Here is a 16,924-nt window from a genome sequence, read left to right as displayed (position 1 = left end):
ACTATACACTCATCTCTTCCTCAAACATGGCAAACTGGGAAAAAAAGATAAGGAGTGATCCGATTCACACACTGGAATGGCGTGGATCTCTCTCCCTTTGAAAGGCGCACGTGTCTTCTCAATCACAGCGATGAGAACACATATAACTGCACTGGACACCTGGCCCGATGTAGATAAAAATCTAAACAAAACGGGAATGTGAGTTTGACATTCGGACAGAATCTCAGCTTCAACTCGGCAACTTTCTATGATGTTCTGTATCAAATGTAGCTTTAACAAAGGGAACGTTGCACACACTGGCGAGTTCTTAGATAGTGCATTCAATAAATCACCATACTCCTCAGGAGAAAACTGCCTACAACCTAAAAACAGATAATTATAAAAAGTGTTTATTTCTAATTCAGTATCTTTACATATAAAAGCAACGGCAATCTGCGGTTACATGTTAGTATTTATTTTCAAACGTTCTATTCATTCTGATATGCAGGTGAGATATTTCCGCAACATCATATTGGCTTTTGAAAAAAACAACGAAACAAGATGTGTTTGTGAAACACTATGTCCCCGTATATGACGTTTGACCTTGAAGGATGACCTTGACCTTTCACCACTCAAAATGTGCATCTCCATAAGATACACATGCATGTCAAATATAAAATTGCTAGCTTCAATATTGCAGAAGTGACATAACATGAGCAATTTTGACCAATATATTTGACCTTGAAAAATGACCTTGACCTTTCACCACTCAAAATGTGCAGCACCATGAGATACACATGCATGCCAAATATCAAGTTGATATCTTCAATATTGCAAACATACACATCCAATGAGCGATTTTGGCCACATATATTTGACCTCTGACCTTGAAGGATGACCTTGACCTTTCACCACTCAAAATGTGCAGCTCCATGAGATACATATGCATGCCAAATATCAAGTTGCTATCTTCAATATTGCAAAAGTTATTGCAAATGTTAAAGTTGAAGCAAACCAACAGACCAACCAACCAACCAACAGACCAACAGACAGGGCAAAAACAATATGTCCCCCACTACTATAGTGGGGGACATAAAAAGTCAAAGTGACAGTGGCTAGCTACTCCGAAAGTGTTTTTAATGCACATCCCAATTTAACAAACAGTACCCAGTTTAGAGGATTCCCGTTAATACGCGAAGATACCTCGGTCAGAATATGTTTCCACATTTCGGAACAAAATGTTTGTGTTAATTATTCACAACAGATAATACCGCGATAATAAAAGCTACTAGAGCATGATTGATTATACTTTAATTTACACTAAAGACGAATATTTACCAATCTGTTGAAAACACTCTAGCAAAGGCACCATAGAGAGTTGGTGTATTTCCAGCAAAGATTTCATCGTAGTGAATTCCTCCGGTTCAAGCCCATCACGTCTGCTGCAGAAGCGTGCAACTAGAGTTCGCGCGGCTTTATTTGGGATGAACACTCGCTCGCTGTGACTAGTGAAATGTTGAATATAATATATAATAATAATCAAACATTGATAAAAATAATTATTCCCGACAAAAGCTATGCGGTAAAACATAAATGTTCTATATAAATCATTTTAAACTCATAGTTTTAAAAGAAATGAACAGTTTGAATCAGAGTGTTTGCGTTTGCAGAGTACTTATGGTGTTCGCATATCTATCAAGAGTTTGTCTTTCCGATCTTCGCTACACAGCCTTAATAAGTTCTCGGCTATTTCCAACGAAACAGACGCGAGTATCTACATACACTTAGTAGAGTACTTTGCCTGTATTTTATGAACCTATGATCACGAGGGCTTAGTGAGCGTACATACAAACCGACCGATCTAGACACCCATCACCGACAAAAAGCATTTGAAAACATTCTTTGATGTGGATAATAAATGTTAGCATACATTTGACGTATATTTTCACAATGTTATTAACATCTTGAATAGAAACACTTTATATATTAAAAAAACAAAAACATTATACATATCTGCAAGAAAGTTTGGAAGTCTGCTTTTCCAGAAGTACGTCCTCATCGCTACATAAAAAGTTTTTTTTTAAAGACAGGCATGTGCCATCAAAAAGCATGGTGACCGGTGATGGACCACATACATCACACGTAAAATCCGCTTCAAAGTCAATTCCCATCAACTGCAGATAAGCGAACCACGTCTGTCAAAAGTACATGTACGAGAATATTCTGGCAAACTGCGTGTTCCCGTTATCGGATTGATGTTGCAGCCAGACGTTGTAAAAGGAGAACATTGTTGATCTACAATAATGGTAAATGTTGCTTTAACCGTTATATCAACACGTATATAGATAATATATACTCTTGCACAGAACTCAGCAATGACATTATTATTATTAGTATAAGTATTATTATTGTTATTATTATTATTATAAGTAGTAGTATAAGTAGTAGTAGTATTAGTAGCAGTAGTAGCAGTAGTAGTAGTAGAAGTTGTAGTAGTAGTAGTAGTAGAAGTAGTAGTAGTAGTAGTAGTAGTAGTAGTAGTAGTAGTAGTAGTAGTGTAGTAGTAGTAGTAGTAGTAGTAGTAGTAGTAGTAGTAGTAGTAGTAGTAGTAGTAGTAGTAGTAGTAGTAGTAGTAGTAGAACTAATAGTAGTAGTAGTAGTAGTAGTAGTAGTAGTAGTAGTAGTAGTAGTAGTAGTAGTAGTAGTAGTAGTAGTAGTAGTAGTAGTAGTAGTAGTAGTGGTCGTAGTAGTAGTAGTAGTAGTAGAAGTAGTAGTAGTTAAAACGCTACGTCCAACCAGATCTAAACTATGTGAAAAATCTTCACAGTTAAACTTTAAGAGTGCGAACAGAAGCGTTACCTCGAATACAGATACTGAAACATGAAATCCCTCAGCACTTCGTAGTGGATGAGAAATCGCCCGATGTTCAGCACACAGTCTTGTTGCCCATCATAACATGTAACGGAACTGCAACCGGTTGCCACGCATATCCTCTCGTACACTTAAATACAATGGTTTTATTTAACAAGCTGTATTTTTTTAAATCTAGCTTACAGGTTACACACTTATATTACTACATTGGCACTGGTACTAAGAACGGCATTTTTGTAATAATTTTTATCACAATTAGAAGGAAATGCACATGAGGAGCATTTTTTAATCCAATAAAACCAATTACAACATTACGATTTAGATTCATTCTAGTAATCACTCATCTTGAACAGGGACACACTCGTACTTCGAAAGGAATGTAGACACATGTTCCACTGGTTTGAGTTCAAATTGTACATTTTGGCAAATCATACATTACTTTTGATGCCTTGGTAACACTTGACGAATACCATCATTTATTGGAAACAGATCGGAAGATCGTATATTTATGGCGCAATTATCCAATATAAAGGGGATATTATGAGAGGAAAAGCACTTGAGTTCGTAATTATTTTTGTTGCTCATAATATGAATTTCACAATGAATTTTATGCACACATTCAGACATATCTTCTACTGATTGGTTCAGCAGTTCATTTACAAATTGCGTGTGTTTGCAGCTGTTACCACTTTTGCAAGTTAGACACTTTAATGTACCGAAATTTGTCCGTAAGACGGAGTAACTTCCAGTAACATTTGCCACAGCTTCCCAGCCTCTCCTTCGAACCTCTCCAATTTTAAGTGCGCCACAACCGGTCATTGGGCCAAACAGGACATCATAGTTCTTAATTATTTCGTTGGCTATAACAGTTTCCTCCTGTTCGGCCCAACGATTTCTACTAGTAGCATTGATTTATATAAAGGAGAAATTTATTCTGATTTAAATGTGTTTTTCTTGCATATTATTATCTTCCTATGCATATTGCAGCAAAATATTAAATTTGGCTGGATTATCTGTCCATTTGGCCATTTTATATCATATTTTCACACGCGGGTGTTTTCGGTCCGAAGAAGGCAATTTTAGGCCTGTTAAAGCTTAAATGTCCCTTTTAAGATTTAAAGTTGTTGTGTTCAATATATGCAACAAAATACCAAAACAAACCAAATGGACATGCACGTGGGGCTTATGCGGGGTGGGGAAAGAATGAATTTGTAAGATATTTTCACTCAAAGCAATTTTGATAATGCCTTTTTTGTTCTTTTTTTTTTAAATCACCCCAAAAATGTCAATTTCAAAGCAAAAAAAAATCCAATTTCATCACAGACAATAAGCAAATTGGTGAAAATGAAAGATCAAAGATACTTTGAGGTGTAGAAATCCATAAGCTTCCAATAACTTGTTGTTTCGCACCAATAAAAGTGTGAAATCTTGAAAGCGCCTTGTTGCTCGGAGCCAATTTGTTTACCAGCTGCCAATTATATATTCTAGCATATAATGTCATGGGTGTCTTTAAACTGAAGAAGATGGTCAATATTCACTGCCAGCTCTCATTAAGAGGTTAAAGAAAAATACAAAATTTCATATTCTGGGCACAAAATAAGTACTTTTGACTATTTTGATGGTGGCAATCGGGTCAAAATGGCGCTTCATAACCGAGCCAAAGACAAAAATGCTCATTTTGGGGGTTAAGAATGGAAGGAAAGGTTAAAATGAACAAGACACACACATGTAGGAAAACATTTTAAGCTTAGAAATGAGGTTTCATGTTGTAAAAGGGGCAGAAAGGCAGCTCAGATCAATGCAGGCTTCCTGAAAGGGGTTTCTAGTACTTCTTTTGGGGACACAGCTTCCCGCAGAATTCTCAACACATCAAACATCATTGATCCATGTCACCTCTGTATGCAAAGACAAGCGAATAAAGTCAATACTGCCCTTAAATCACTGAATGAGAGAAGCATTTACCAAATAAAAAACAAAACTGGTTGCTGAAAGTGCCAAATTTTGTCAAAAAGATCCCTCTAATGTAAACGATGAAGGGGACACTCGCTACAACAATCCTATGTTTAAGTCGGACGCGACATCTTCTCAAGCCGGAACCATGACTGTAAGCATATTGTGAGAAAACAGTACCAAACACAAGCTAATTGTAGGGTAACAAGTAGCAAATCAACTCAGCTGTGCTGCATACATGCTCAGGAACAAGGATAAACATGTTGAGTGCCAACTTCTGCTGCCAACAGAGCAGGAGCTTTACGTGTCAGGACGCAAAATAATCGATAAAAACTGCATGGGAATTGCCTGACGGCAAGAGTTTGAGTGACCACAAAACTGATTAGGACAGTATTTCACACCTTAAGCATCATAAATATGCTTATTTGCCTGTGTACATGATAATAAATTAGTATAATTACCTGTTTTACCATCAACAACCCTTATCAAGTGACCCTCGGCTTAGTCGCAGACATTCTTCTACCTGAAAAAGTCAAAATACCCAATAGAAATAGATATAAAATGAAGACAAAAACATGCATTTATGTATTTTAAGTGTATTTCTATGAATAGTATGAGGTGATAAAGCTTGTTATATGCATGATTGTACTAAATATGAAAGCTGGCTCAAATAAGCATATGTTGCACTGTCAAAACTGTAAAAATATCCGCCATTCCATGTAGGTAAAATGGGGCTCTGTTTGAATGTTCATGCTTTACGCACAAGCTATTGTTGCGTTACTGGATTGTGGAGTCCTTGACGTTGAATTCTGACTTCATGTTGCACAATAACGCTACACGGTCAACCAAAATGCCTTTGAATTTAAGTCGGAAAGCAATTTAGCCCTTATTCGGCTATACAAGGGTGGGGGGTCAACTTGAAAAACAACTATTCCTGGTCAAATAATCTAAATTCATGCATTTAATGCACTAATTTTCTTCTCTTTTGCTAAGAAATGACCAAAACTCAGCTTTCCCAGTCATATTTTGCACTTGCAGATGATATTACATTTTTTACCTAAAGCTAGTTTAGGTTACAAAATAGTAAAAGATTTCCTACACAAATTCAATGTAAATGCAATAACTTTAAGGAAAAATAAAGTCAAACTTTTGCGCATAGAGACCGTCATAACCATACCTTTTCTCGAAGAGCATTCCAAGCCGAATTGATTTAAGCAATAAAAAAGATAGGTCACGCGACATGTAAGAAAGAACTCGCCACGAATCAAAAGTCACTGTTTTACGGCCATCTATTTACCGGCTTCTATCCAGTTCATGAGGGTTTCCCGCCATCTGTCAAAGTCTTATGTAGTCTCCAATCTTCAGATAAAAGAGTGAATTTCTAGTAAACAACAATGTTTTCCCTGATATATGCACACAGAAATATACTAAAATAAAGTCATGGCAAGTGACCCAACAGAGAACCGTGTCTTCAAATAAATGATGTTCATGTTTTTAGAGAGTATAGCATTGCACTCCAAAAAGATTTAGTATATTGTAACCTAAAGGAAAAATATCTCCTGATTAAAATGTGTTTGTCTTGCATATTCTTATCTTCCTATTCATATTGCACACATGTAATAAGTTTGGCTGGATTATCTGTCCGTTTGGCCATTTTTTTTCATATTTTCACACGCAGGTGTTTTCGGTCCAAAGAAGGCCATTTTAGGCCTGTTAAAGCTTAAATGTCCCTTTAAGGTTTAAATGTGCTAAGTTCAATATCTGCAACAAAATACCAAAACAAACCAAATGGACATGCACGTGGGGCTTATGCGGGGTGGTGAAAGAATGAATTTGTTAGATATTTTCACTCTAAGCAATTTTGATAATGTCTTTTTTGTGTGTTTTTTTTAAATCACCCCAAAAATGTCAATTTCAAAGCAAAGAAAATCCAATTTCATCCAAGACAATAAACAAATTAGTACAAATGAGAGATCAAAGATACTTTGAAGAGAAGAAATCAATAAGCTTCCAATAACTTGTTGTTTAGCACCAATAAAAGTGTGAAATCTTGAAACGCGCCTTGTCGCTCGGAGCCCATTTATTTGGCAGAGGCCAATGATATATCCTAGCATATAATGTCATGGGTGCCTTTAAACTGCAGCAGATGGTCGATATGCATTGCCAGCTCTCATTTAGAGGTTCAAGAGAATACAAAATTTCATATTTTGGGCACAAAATAAGTACTTTTGACTATTTTTATGGTGGCAATCTGGGTAAAAAATGGGGATTCAGAACCAAGTGAAAGAAAAAATGCTCATTTTGGGGGTATAGAATGGACGGAAAGGTTAAAATGAACAAGATACATATATGTAGGCAAGCATTTTAAGCTTAGAAATGAGGTTCCATGTAGTAACAGGGGCAGAAAGGCAGCTCAGATCAATGCAGGCTTCCTGAAAGGGGTTTCTAGTACTTCTTTTGGGGACACAGCTTCCCGCACAATTCTCAACACATCAAACATCATTGATCCATGTCACCTCTGTATGCAAAGACAAGCGAATAAAGTCAATACTGCCCTTAAATCACTGAATGAGAGAAGCTTTTATCAAATAAAAAACAAAACTGGTTGCTGAAAGTGCCAAATTTTGTCAAAAAGATCCCTCTAATGAAAACAATGAAGGGGACACTCGCTACAACAATCCTATGTTTAAGTCGGACGCGACATCTTCTCAAGCCGGAACCATGACTGTAAGCATATTGTGAGAAAACAGTACCAAACACAAGCTAATTGTAGGGTAACAAGTAGCAAATCAACTCAGCTGTGCTGCATACATGCTCAGGAACAAGAATAAACATGTTGAGTGCCAACTTCTGCTGCCAACAGAGCAGGAGCTTTACGTGTCAGGACGCGGAATAATCGATACAAACTGCATGGGAATTGCACGACGGCAAGAGTTTGAGTGACCACAAAACTGATTAGGACAGTATTTCACACCTTAAGCATCATAAATATGCTTCTTTGCCTGTGTACATGATAATAAATTAGTATTATTACCTGTTTTACCATCAACAACCCTTATCAAGTGGCCCTCGGCTTAGTCGCAGACATTCTCCTACCTGAAAAAGTCAAAATACCCAATAGAAATAGATATAAAATGAAGAAAAAAACATGCATTTATGTATTTTAAGTGTATTTCTATGAATAATATGAGGTGATAAAGCTTGTTATATGCATGATTGTACTAAATATGAAAGCTGGCTCAGTTAAGCATCTGTTGCACTGTCAAAACTGTAAAAATGTCCGCCATTCCATGTAGGTAAAATGGGGCTCTGTTTGAATGTTCATGCTTTACGCACAAGCTATTGTTGCGTTACTGGATTGCGGAGTCCTTGACGTTGAATTCTGACTGCATGTAGCACAATAACGCTACACGGTCAACCAAAATGCCTTTGAATTTAAGTCGGAAAGCAATTAAGCCCTTATTTGGCTATACAAGGGTGGGGGGGTCAACTTGAAAAACAACTATTCCAGGTCAAATAATCTGAATTCATGCATTTAATGCACTAATTTTCTTCTCTTTTGCTAAGAAATGACCAAAACTCAGCTTTCCCAGTCATATTTTGCACTTGCAGATGATATTACATTTTTACCTAAAGCTAGTTTAAAGGAAAAATATCTTCTGATTAAAATGTGTTTTTCTTGCATATTCTTATCTTCCTATTCATATTGCACACATGTAATAAGTTTGGCTGGATTATCTGTCCGTTTGGCCATTTTTTTTCATATTTTCACACGCAGGTGTTTTCGGTCCAAAGAAGGCCATTTTAGGCCTGTTAAAGCTTAAATGTCCCTTTAAGGTTTAAATGTGCTAAGTTCAATATCTGCAACAAAATACCAAAACAAACCAAATGGACATGCACGTGGGGCTTATGCGGGGTGGTGAAAGAATGAATTTGTTAGATATTTTCACTCTAAGCAATTTTGATAATGTCTTTTTTGTGTGTTTTTTTTTTAAATCACCCCAAAAATGTCAATTTCAAAGCAAAGAAAATCCAATTTCATCCAAGACAATAAACAAATTAGTACAAATGAGAGATCAAAGATACTTTGAAGAGATGAAATCAATAAGCTTCCAATAACTTGTTGTTTAGCACCAATAAAAGTGAGAAATCTTGAAACGCGCCTTGTCGCTCGGAGCCCATTTATTTGCCAGAGGCCAATGATATATCCTAGCATATAATGTCATGGGTGCCTTTAAACTGCAGCAGATGGTCAATATGCATTGCCAGCTCTCATTTAGAGGTTCAAGAGAATACAAAATTTCATATTTTGGGCAAAAAATAAGTACTTTTGACTATTTATATGGTGGCAATCTGGGTAAAAAATGGGGATTCAGAACCAAGCCAAAGAAAAAATGCTCATTTTGGGGGTATAGAATGGACAGAAAGGTTAAAATGAACAAGATACATATATGTAGGCAAGCATTTTAAGCTTAGAAATGAGGTTCCATGTAGTAACAGGGGCAGAAAGGCAGCTCAGATCAATGCAGGCTTCCTGAAAGGGGTTTCTAGTACTTCTTTTGGGGACACAGCTTCCCGCAGAATTCTCAACACATCAAACATCATTGATCCATGTCACCTCTGTATGCAAAGACAAGCGAATAAAGTCAATACTGCCCTTAAATCAATGAATGAGAGAAGCATTTACCAAATAAAAAACAAAACTGGTTGCTAAAAGTGCCAAATTTTGTCAAAAAGATCCCTCTAATGTAAACGATGAAGGGGACACTCGCTACAACAATCCTATGTTTAAGTCGGACGCGACATCTTCTCAAGCCGGAACCATGACTGTAAGCATATTTTTGAGAAAACAGTACCAAACACAAGCTAATTGTAGGGTAACAAGTAGCAAATCAACTCAGCTGTGCTGCATACATGCTCAGGAACAAGGATAAACATGTTGAGTGCCAACTTCTGCTGCCAACAGAGCAGGAGCTTTACGTGTCAGGACGCGGAATAATCGATACAAACTGCATGGGAATTGCACGACGGCAAGAGTTTGAGTGACCACAAAACTGATTAGGACAGTATTTCACACCTTAAGCATCATAAATATGCTTCTTTGCCTGTGTACATGATAATAAATTAGTATTATTACCTGTTTTACCATCAACAACCCTTATCAAGTGGCCCTCGGCTTAGTCGCAGACATTCTTCTACCTGAAAAGTCAAAATACCCAATAGAAATAGATATAAAATGAAGAAAAAAACATGCATTTATGTATTTTAAGTGTATTTCTATGAATAGTATGAGGTGATAAAGCTTGTTATATGCATGATTGTACTAAATATGAAAGCTGGCTCAGTTAAGCATCTGTTGCACTGTCAAAACTGTAAAAATATCTGCCATTCCAGGTAGGTAAAATGGGGCTCTGTTTGAATGTTCATGCTTTACGCACAAGCTATTGTTGCGTTACTGGATTGCGGAGTCCTTGACGTTAAATTCTGACTGCATGTAGCACAATAACGCTACACGGTCAACCAAAATGCCTTTGAATTTAAGTCGGAAAGCAATTAAGCCCTTATTTGGCTATACAAGGGTGGGGGGTCAACTTGAAAAACAACTATTCCAGGTCAAATAATCTGAATTCATGCATTTAATGCATTAATTTTCTTCCCTTTTGCTAAGAAATGACCAAAACTCAGCTTTCCCAGTCATATTTAGCACTTGCAGATGATATTACATTTTTTACCTAAAGCTAGTTTAAAGGAAAAATATCTTCTGATTAAAATGTGTTTTTCTTGCATATTCTTATCTTCCTATTCATATTGCACACATGTAATACGTCTGGCTGGATTATCTGTCCGTTTGGCCATTTTTTTTCATATTTTCACACGCAGGTGTTTTCGGTCAAAAAGAAGGCCATTTTAGGCCTGTTAAAGCTTAAATGTCCCTTTAAGGTTTAAATGTGCTAAGTTCAATATCTACAACAAACTACCAAAACAAACCAAATGGACATGCACGTGGGGCTTATGCGGGATGGTGAAAGAATAAATTTGTTAGATATTTTCACTCTAAGCAATTTTGATAATGTCTTTTTTGTGTGTGTTTTTTTAAATCACCCCAAAAATGTCAATTTCAAAGCAAAGAAAATCCAATTTCATCCAAGACAATAAACAAATTAGTACAAATGAGAGATAAAAGATACTTTGAAGAGAAGAAATCAATAAGCTTCCAATAACTTGTTGTTTAGCACCAATAAAAGTGTGAAATCTTGAAACGCGCCTTGTCGCTCGGAGCCCATTTATTTGCCAGAGGCCAATGATATATCCTAGCATATAATGTCATGGGTGCCTTTAAACTGCAGCAGATGGTCAATATGCATTGCCAGCTCTCATTTAGAGGTTCAAGAGAATACAAAATTTCATATTTTGGGCACAAAATAAGTACTTTTGACTATTTTTATGGTGGCAATCTGGGTAAAAAATGGGGATTCAGAACCAAGCGAAAGAAAAAATGCTCATTTTGGGGGTATAGAATGGACGGAAAGGTTAAAATGAACAAGATACATATATGTAGGCAAGCATTTTAAGCTTAGAAATGAGGTTCCATGTAGTAACAGGGGCAGAAAGGCAGCTCAGATCAATGCAGGCTTCCTGAAAGGGGTTTCTAGTACTTCTTTTTGGGACACAGCTTCCCGCAGAATTCTCAACACATCAAACATCATTGATCAATGTCACCTCTGTATGCAAAGACAAGCGAATAAAGTCAATACTGCCCTTAAATCACTGAATGAGAGAAGCATTTTCCAAATAAAAAACAAAACTGGTTGCTGAAAGTGCCAAATTTTGTCAAAAAGATCCCTCTAATGTAAACGATGAAGGGGACACTCGCTACAACAATCCTATGCTTAAGTCGGACGCGACATCTTCTCAAGCCGGAAGCATGACTGTAAGCATATTGTGAGAAAACAGTACCAAACACAAGCTAATTGTAGGGTAACAAGTAGCAAATCAACTCAGCTGTGCTGCATACATGCTCAGGAACAAGGATAAACATGTTGAGTGCCAACTTCTGCTGCCAACAGAGCAGGAGCTTTACGTGTCAGGACGCGGAATAATCGATACAAACTGCATGGGAATTGCACGACGGCAAGAGTTTGAGTGACCACAAAACTGATTAGGACAGTATTTCACACCTTTAGCATCATAAATATGCTTATTTGCCTGTGTACATGATAATAAATTAGTATTATTACCTGTTTTACCATCAACAACCCTTATCAAATGGCCCTCGGCTTAGTCGCAGACATTCTTCTACCTGAAAAAGTCAAAATACCCAATAGAAATAGATATAAAATGAAGAAAAAAACATGCATTTATGTATTTTAAGTGTATTTCTATCAATAATATGAGGTAATAAAGCTTGTTATATGCATGATTGTACTAAATATGAAAGCTGGCTCAGTTAAACATCTGTTGCACTGTCAAAACTGTAAAAATGTCCGCCATTCCATGTAGGTAAAATTGGGCTCTGTTTGAATGTTCATGCTTTACGCACAAGCTATTGTTGCGTTACTGGATTGCGGAGTCCTTGACGTTGAATTCTGACTGCATGTAGCACAATAACGCTACACGGTCAACCAAAATGCCTTTGAATTTAAGTCGGAAAGCAATTAAGCCCTTATTTGGCTATACAAGGGTGGGGGGTCAACTTGAAAAACAACTATTCCAGGTCAAATAATCTGAATTCATGCATTTAATGCACTAATTTTCTTCTCTTTTGCTAAGAAATGACCAAAACTCAGCTTTCCCAGTCATATTTTGCACTTGCAGATGATATTACATTTTTTACCTAAAGCTAGTTTAGGTTACAATATAGTAAAATATTTCCTACACAAATTTAATGTAAATGCAATAACTTTAACGAAAAATAAAGTCAAACTTTTGCGCATAGAGACCCTCATAACCATACCTTTTCTCGAAGAGCATTCCAAGCCGAATTGATTTAAGCAATAAAAAAGATAGGTCACGCGACATGTAAGAAAGAACTCGCCACGAATCAAAAGTCACTGTTTTACGGCCATCTATTTACCGGCTTCTATCCAGTTCATGAGGGTTTCCCGCCATCTGTCAAAGTCTTATGTAGTCTCCAATCTTCAGATAAAAGAGTGAATTTCTAGTAAACAACAATGTTTTCCCTGCCACATGCACACAGAAATATACTAAAATAAAGTCATGGCAAGTGACCCTACAGAGAACCATGTCTTCAAATAAATGATGTTCATGTTTTTAGAAAGTATAGCATTGCACTCCAAAAAGATTTAGTATATTGTAACCTAAAGGAAAAATATCTTCTGATTAAAACGTGTTTTTCTGGCATATTCTTATATTCCTATTCATATTGCACACATGTAATAAGTTTGGCTGGATTATCTGTCCGTTTGGCCATTTTTTTTCATATTTTCACACGCAGGTGTTTTCGGTCCAAAGAAGGCCATTTTAGGCCTGTTAAAGCTTAAATGTCCCTTTAAGGTTTAAATGTGCTAAGTTCAATATCTGCAACAAAATACCAAAACAAACCAAATGGACATGCACGTGGGGCTTATGCGGGGTGGTGAAAGAATGAATTTGTTAGATATTTTCACTCTAAGCAATTTTGATAATGTCTTTTTTGTGTGTTTTTTTTAAATCACCCCAAAAATGTCAATTTCAAAGCAAAGAAAATCCAATTTCATCCAAGACAATAAACAAATTAGTACAAATGAGAGATCAAAGATACTTTGAAGAGAAGAAATCAATAAGCTTCCAATAACTTGTTGTTTAGCACCAATAAAAGTGTGAAATCTTGAAACGCGCCTTGTCGCTCGGAGCCCATTTATTTGCCAGAAGCCAATGATATATCCTAGCATATAATGTCATGGGTGCCTTTAAACTGCAGCAGATGGTCAATATGCATTGCCAGCTCTCATTTAGAGGTTCAAGAGAATACAAAATTTCATATTTTGGGCACAAAATAAGTACTTTTGACTATTTTTATGGTGGCAATCTGGGTAAAAAATGGGGATTTCAGAACCAAGCGAAAGAAAAAATGCTCATTTTGGGGGTATAGAATGGACGGAAAGGTTAAAATGAACAAGATACATATATGTAGGCAAGCACTTTAAGCTTAGAAATGAGGTTCCATGTAGTAACAGGGGCAGAAAGGCAGCTCAGATCAATGCAGGCTTCCTGAAAGGGGTTTCTAGTACTTCTTTTGGGGACACAGCTTCCCGCAGAATTCTCAACACATCAAACATCATTGATCCATGTCACCTCTGTATGCAAAGACAAGCGAATAAAGTCAATACTGCCCTTAAATCACTGAATGAGAGAAGCATTTACCAAATAAAAAACAAAACTGGTTGCTGAAAGTGCCAAATTTTGTCAAAAAGATCCCTCTAATGTAAACGATGAAGGGGACACTCGCTACAACAATCCTATGCTTAAGTCGGACGCGACATCTTCTCAAGCCGGAACCATGACTGTAAGCATATTGTGAGAAAACAGTACCAAACACAAGCTAATTGTAGGATAACAAGTAGTAAATCAACTCAGCTGTGCTGCATACATGCTCAGGAACAAGGATAAACATGTTGAGTGCCAACTTCTGCTGCCAACAGAGCAGGAGCTTTACGTGTCAGGACGCGGAATAATCGATACAAACTGCATGGGAATTGCACGACGGCAAGAGTTTGAGTGACCACAAAACTGATTAGGACAGTATTTCACACCTTAAGCATCATAAATATGCTTATCTGCCTGTGTACATGATAATAAATTAGTATTATTACCCGTTTTACCATCAACAACCCTTATCAAGTGGCCCTCGGTTTAGTCGCAGACATTCTTCTACCTGAAAAAGTCAAAATACCCAATAGAAATAGATATAAAATGAAGAAAAAAACATGCATTTATGTATTTTAAGTGTATTTCTATGAATAATATGAGGTGATAAAGCTTGTTATATGCATGATTGTACTAAATATGAAAGCTGGCTCAGTTAAGCATCTGTTGCACTGTCAAAACTGTAAAAATGTCCGCCATTCCATGTAGGTAAAATGGGGCTCTGTTTGAATGTTTATGCTTTACGCACAAGCTATTGTTGCGTTACTGGATTGCGGAGTCCTTGACGTTGAATTCTGACTGCATGTAGCACAAGAACGCTACACGGTCAACCAAAATGCCTTTTAATTTAAGTGGGAAAGCAATTAAGCCCTTATTTGGCTATACAAGGGTGGGGGGGGGTCAACTTGAAAAACAACTATTCCAGGTCAAATAATCTGAATTCATGCATTTAATGCACTAATTTTCTTCTCTTTTGCTAAGAAATGACCAAAACTCAGCTTTCCCAGTCATATTTTGCACTTGCAGATGATATTACATTTTTTACCTAAAGCTAGTTTAGGTTACAATATAGTAAAATATTTCCTACACAAATTTAATGTAAATGCAATAACTTTAACGAAAAATAAAGTCAAACTTTTGCGCATAGAGACCCTCATAACCATACCTTTTCCTCGAAGAGCATTCCAAGCCGAATTGATTTAAGCAATAAAAAGATAGGTCACGCGACATGTAAGAAAGAACTCGCCACGAATCAAAAGTCACTGTTTACGGCCATCTATTTACCGGCTTCTATCCAGTTCATGAGGGTTTCCCGCCATCTGTCAAAGGTCTTATGTAGTCTTCCAATCTTCAGAAAAAAGAGTGAATTTCTAGTAAACAACGTTTTTCCTGCCACATTGCACACAGAAATATACTAAAATAAAGTCATGGACAAGTGGACCCTAAGAGAACCGTGTCTTCAAATAAATGATGTTCAGTTTTTAGAAAGTATATTGTTTGCACTCCAAAAAGATTTAGTATATTGTAACCTAAAGGAAAAATATCTTCTGATTAAAATGTGTTTTTCTTGCATATTTTTATCTTCATATTCATATTGCACACATGTAATAAGTTTGGCTGGATTTATCTGTCCGTTTGGCCATTTTTTTATATTTCATTTCACACGCAGGTGTTTTCGGTCCAAAGAAGGGCCATTTTAGGCCTGTAAAGCTTAAATGTCCCTTTAAGGTTTTAAATGTGCTAAGTTCAATATCTGCAACAAAATACCAAACAAACCAAATGGACATGCACGTGGGGCGTATTCGGGGTGGTGAAAGAATGAATTTGTTAGATATTTTCACTCTAAGCAATTTTGATAATGTCTTTTTTGTGTGTTTTTTTTTAAATCACCCAAAAAATGTCAATTTCAAAGCAAAGAAAATCCAATTTCATCCAAGACAATAAACAAATTAGTACAAATGAGAGATCAAAGATACTTTGAAGAGAAGAAATCAATAAGCTTCCAATAACTTGTTGTTTAGCACCAATAAAAGTGTGAAACTTGAAAACGCGCCTTGTCGCTCGGAGCCCATTTATTTGCCAGAAGCCAATGAATATCCTAGCATATATGTCATGGGTGCCTTTAAACTGCAGCAGATGGTCAATATGCATTGCCAGCTCTCATTTAGAGGTTCAAGAGAATACAAATTCATATTTTGGGCACACAAATAAGTACTTTTGACTATATTTTTATGGTGGTGGCAATCTGGGTTAAAAAATGGGGATTTCAGAACCAAAGCGAAAGAAAAAATGCTCATTTGGGGGGTATAGAATGGACGGAAAGGTTAAAATGAACAAGATCCATATATGTAGGCAAGCATTTTAAGCTTAGCTTTAGAAATGAGGTTCCATGTAGTAACAGGGGCAGAGAAAGGCGCTCAGATCAATGCAGGCTTCCTGAAAGGGGTTTCTAGTACTTCTTTTGGGGACACAGCTTCCGCAGAATTCTCAAACATTTCAAAACATCATATGATCATGTCACCTCTGTATGCAAAGACAAGCGAAATAAAGTCAATACTGCCCTTAAATCACTGAATGAGAGAAGCATTTACCAAATAAAAAACAAAAACTGGTTGCTGAAAGTGCCAAATTTTGTCAAAAAGATCCCTCTAAGTAAACGATGAAGGGGACACTCTACAACAATCTATGCTTAAGTCGGACGCGACATCTTCTCAAGCCGGAACCATGACTGTAAGCATATTTGAGAAAACAGTACCAA

General features: G+C 36.7%; 1 protein-coding gene across 1 annotated transcript in view; it reads right to left on the bottom strand.

Annotated features, from left to right (window-relative positions):
* LOC127877562 (uncharacterized) overlaps positions 1–16,924 on the bottom strand; it is a 68,362-nt gene that overhangs the window by 16,504 nt on the left and 34,934 nt on the right. The window lies entirely within an intron of this gene.

The sequence above is a fragment of the Dreissena polymorpha genome, chromosome 4, assembly GCF_020536995.1.
Source record: "Dreissena polymorpha isolate Duluth1 chromosome 4, UMN_Dpol_1.0, whole genome shotgun sequence".
NCBI lineage: Eukaryota > Metazoa > Mollusca > Bivalvia > Myida > Dreissenidae > Dreissena > Dreissena polymorpha.
This window is presented reverse-complemented; position numbering and strand designations above follow the sequence as displayed.